This window comes from Nansenia antarctica (genome assembly GCF_963989245.1).
Source record: "Nansenia antarctica genome assembly, chromosome: 1".
Lineage (NCBI taxonomy): Eukaryota > Metazoa > Chordata > Actinopteri > Argentiniformes > Microstomatidae > Nansenia > Nansenia antarctica.
Window position 1 is genome coordinate 13,616,744 of NC_137674.1, and position 5,000 is coordinate 13,621,743.

Below are 5,000 nucleotides of genomic sequence, written 5' to 3' on the forward strand. Positions count from 1 at the left end.
TACATCTGTTAGTAACTGAACACATGTCCACTGCTATGCACACCGCCGCCTCATGTTATTACAATACTGGATAGTACTACAGTAGCCTATACTCAGCCTACCCACAATGCCTCATTTTCACAGAGCTCAATATGAACATTTTTAAGATCTGTTGGAATCCGAGAATGAAACTAAAAGTAAAATCAATAATTCATTCACCAATATACGTCAATATAAGTCCATTACAAGCAATAATAAGAATACAAATAAGAAACTGTAGAGTTCAATTGATATTAGATTAGATTAGATTCAACTTTATTGTCATCGCAGAGTACAAGTACAATACAACGAAATGCAGTTTGGCATCCAACCAGAAGTGCAAATGTAAGGACTCAAACTTTTTTTCATGTCCTGCAATCAAAGGGGAGGGGGGGGGGGTTGTAGGGATTAAACAATTCATTTTAAAAAGAGACATTATGCAAGTAATCCATTCTGATAGAACATAATTGCTGTCTATCCTTAAAAAACAAAAAGCAAAAATAAATGCAAATCACCCAGGGGTGTCAAACACCCGTGTGTGTTCCAGTCAGGCCTGGGGGGTGTGTGTCTGACCCCCTGGGTTTAACCCCACACAGTCCAACCAATCTGTTTAGACCACCAATCTTTATCCCCCTGCCTAAGTCAGTGGGTAACCCTGCACGGTCTGACCTATGACCACATTATGACCACACTGAAACATTAACTTTGGACTGCACGGTCCAAACTGCACGGTCACGGTCCAAACCCCCACTGACCACCGTCCAGTCACAGGTTAACCTATCGAAGTAAAAAAAAACTCTGACCACATTTTTTTACGGTGACAGTTTCAACCCCACACAGTCCAAACCCCTGACCGTCCTGACCACTCCACGCTCCAGTCACACGTTAAACCCAGCTCGACCGCAGCCTCTGCTAGCCTCTTTTGTTGTGCCTCTTCTCTAAAGAGCCGTAAAGGGCCTCCACGGTGCTCTACCACCACTGCGGGATCAGAGGGCCACAATGCAAACTGGGAAACAGCGCGGTATTGTTATTCGCAGAGGCAGACACTCAGGTCTCCTTTTGACTGGGAGGACTCCACCATTACAGGTAGTTGTGAAATGCCACCGCTCGTTGAGATTAGGGGAGCAGTACACAAAGAGCCGAATGGAGGACACAATGACTTCAAATAGGTTTCAAGGTAAACTCCCTTTGAGGGGAGAGTAAAAGGCACAGACACACAGGGCACCTTGCGTATTGCGGCCCGGCTGTGTATTGTGGCGCATTGTTTTGTTTTTCCTCGTAAAATGAACAAAGTGAGATGCTCTTGCGTTTGCAAGTGAATGGCTGGCGTGCTTGGCTGGTTTTTTGTCACAAACCCCAGAAAGTCATAATGTTGTGATCACACCAGATGAGACACAGCGATACTAGGCTGCTTACGACTCAACCATGGCAAGGACAAACAGACTGAAGCACAGCTTCTACCCCAGGGCCATCCAGGCCCTGAACACAGCAAAGACCTAGGTTCTGGGCCCTGGACAGTCTGGACGGATTGATGGCAGCTGCTGGATTGAAAAAATCAGGTGTAGTGCTGAGGCACAAATATGTAAATTTCAAGCCTGCAAACTGCGACACTTTAAATGAATGTGCAATAACACTATGTGCAATATGACAACCCTAGTCGTCTATCTGTACAGTATAGTATAGTGGATAGTGTACATAGCCTTTATTTATGTAAACCAGCTCCTTTCCCTTCTTGTTTTTTTTTCTTTCCTAGCACCAGGGGAGCCACCCCTCCCAAATTTCGTTGTTTGGTACCTGTACTATAGCAATGACAATAAAGACCATTCATTCATTCATTCATTCATTCATTCATGAAAACAGGTGTCTTATAAGCACATTACTTACATATCACTGTCTCTCAATTAATTTAAAGTGCAGTTGCCATATGGGTAATATGGGTTCCAATAGTCTTAATCAATATTCAGTACTGTACTTATCTCATATCTGTCAGTATCTATAGTGACCACAGGGAAGAGGATATGCTGGGCCAAGAGTCAAGAGTCAAGAGTCAAGAGTCACTTTATTGTCCCATCACTGGGAAATTTGTATTGGGCTTACACCCCACAGCAGCCAACAAAGATCAACAGACAACAAAGAGCAACAGACAATACAGAATATTAGCACACAAACAGAAGGCGGACCTGATTAAAACAAGAGTGGAGATAAAATGATAAGCAAGATAAGTTACATTCATCTGGTGCAGTTTAAAAGTTTAACAGAAACGGGAATAAAAGAATTTTTAAATCTATTTAATCTAGCGCGGGGGACTCTGAACCTCCTCCCAGAGGGCAGCAGTTCATACTCTGCATGTAGGACATGGGAGGGATTCATGAGAATTCTATTAGCCTGTCTGAGAGTAGCCTGTTCAAAAATAGACTGCAGGGATGAGTGGTCTTTCACCCCTATGATCTTCCATGCAGTCTGTATCAGTCGGACCAGTTTGGACCTTAGTTTTACAGATAGGTTACCAAACCAAGATGTAATGCCGTATCTGATGAGACTCTCTAAGACAGACTGGTAGAAAAGTAGCATAAATTTTGGGTCAACACCATGAACTCTAAGGCGGCGTAGGAAGTGTAGTCGTTGTTGTAATCTGCTACAAAGGCTGTCTACATGAGTGCTCCAGGTGAGTGAGTTATCAATAAAAACCCCAAGATATTTGTAGGAGGCGACCTGAGAGATGGATTGTTTGTGGATGACCACAGGCCTGTGGTCCCCAACACCTCTGGGGTCGAACACCATCTCCTCAGTTTTCTTAACATTTAAAACCAGGCAGTTAACATCACACCATTTAACAAACCTCTGGATTTCAGAATAATAGTCATTTAGGTCACTGTCCTTTTTGATTAAAGCAAGGATGGCAGTGTCATCTGAAAATTTTATGATGCGGTTGCTAGGGTAGGTGCTTCTGCACTCGTTTGTGTATAAAGTAAAGAGCACAGGGGAACTGACTATACCCTGAGGAGCACCAGTGCTTATGGTTCTGGGTTCCGAAAGAGTGCCATTAACACTGACCCGCTGTGTGCGGTTAGTTAAAAAGGAGTGATACCATTTTATAATGAGGGGGGGGACATTAAGCCCATTTAACTTCTCAATTAAAAGGTGCGGCTGTATCGTGTTAAAAGCAGAACTGAAATCAACAAATAAGAGTCGGACATAGTAGGTAGGGTCCTCTAAGTGCTTAGAGATGAAGTGCACCATGGCTGAGGTTGCATCATCTGTGCCTGTATTACATCTATACGCAAACTGAAAAGGATCCAGAGAGCAACTGACTGCATTTTTCACTTTACATATAATGAATTTTTCAAAGCATTTCATTACAACAGATGTCAAAGCGACTGGTCGCAGGTCATTATTTTCCTTGCAGCTAGCCTTCTTAGGAACAGGAATAATGATAGCGTCTTTCCAGATGGACGGAACAGTGTGAGAGTCCAGAGACTTCTGGAAGATAGGACACCAGGCCTCAGCCAGCTCCTCACTGCAGGACTTTAGCATGAGCCCAGAGATGCCATCCGGTCCAGAGGACTTTCTAGGGCGGGTGTTAGCGAACAGTCTCTGTACCTCGCGCTGCTCAATGGTGATACTTGCTTCCAACTCAGGCAGCGCCTGAAGAGCCACTGTTTGCTCCATCGAGAAGTCGGCAGTCTCAAACCTGGCATAAAAATTGTTAAGTTCATTGGCTTTTTCACCCTCGTTTAGGACACTAAGGCACCTTTTAGCTGGGGCCATGTTAGTCATATGTTTCATGGAGTCCCATAGTTTTTTAGTGTTCATAGAAGAGCAGTGGGATTCAAATGTCTCTTTCTGTTTCCTCTTGGCCCCCCTTAATTTGTGATTCAGTTCTTTTTGGATGTTCCTCATGGCCAAAAGATCCTTATTCCTGAATGCAATTCTCTTCTGAACTATGCACTTTTTGATTTCCTTCGTGATATGGGATTTGTTGTTAGGGTACACAGTTATAGATTTCAGGGGTAACACGTTATCTCTGCAAAACTTTATATAATCTGTAATAGTGTCAGTAGCCTCTTCAAGGTCCAGACCGTGAAAGAGGTCCCAGTCGGTACAGGAAAAGCAGCCTTTTAGGGTTTCAATGCCATCATCATTCCAGACATGAACTGTTTTAACTTGGGGTTTGCTACTTTTAAGCAGAGATTTATACGTGGGGATTAGCTGGACAACATTGTGGTCGGAGTTACCTAACGGGGGTTTAGCCCTGGCAGTGTAGGCGTCCTTAACATTGCCATAGCATTTATCAAGGATTCGTTCACCTCGCGTGTTACACTTAACATACTGCGTGAATCCAGGCAGCGCAGACTCAAGCTTACAGTGATTAAAGTCGCCGGCAATAAAACAAGGTGCTTCAGGAGTGCGTTTCAATTGTCTGTGCACACAGTCTGCTATCGCGCTGGCTGCTCTAGCAGCATTACCACTCGGTGGAATGTAAACTGTACATAGTACAATATTCCCGAATTCTCGAGGAAGATAAAAGGGCCTGAGGCTTAAACATACCAGCTCAATGTCAGGGTTGCAGACAGACTCTCTTGTAGTGAATTGGGAGCACCACTTCTGGTTGATGAAGACGCAGGTGCCGCCTCCTATGCGCTTCCCGGAGTTTGAGTTCCGATCGGAGCGCACGAGAGAGAAGCCCTCAAGGTCCACAAGCGAGTCCGGTACGTCTTTCTGTAGCCAGGTCTCGGTGAAAACGAGCAGACACGAGTCCCGGTACTCGTGTTGGGCTCTGGTGTTGCATCGGAGTTCGTCAACTTTGTTCTTCAATGAACGGGCGTTGCAGAGGACCATAGAAGGCAGAGGTGGCCTGTCCGCTCTTCTTCGCATTCGCTGCCTCACCCCTCCGCGTCTCCCCCTCCTCCTCAGTCTGCGGCCGCGGTGGTCCGGAGGCCGAGCCCACAGCTCCCTCGGTAGCTGGGGAGCAGGTGTGTCGG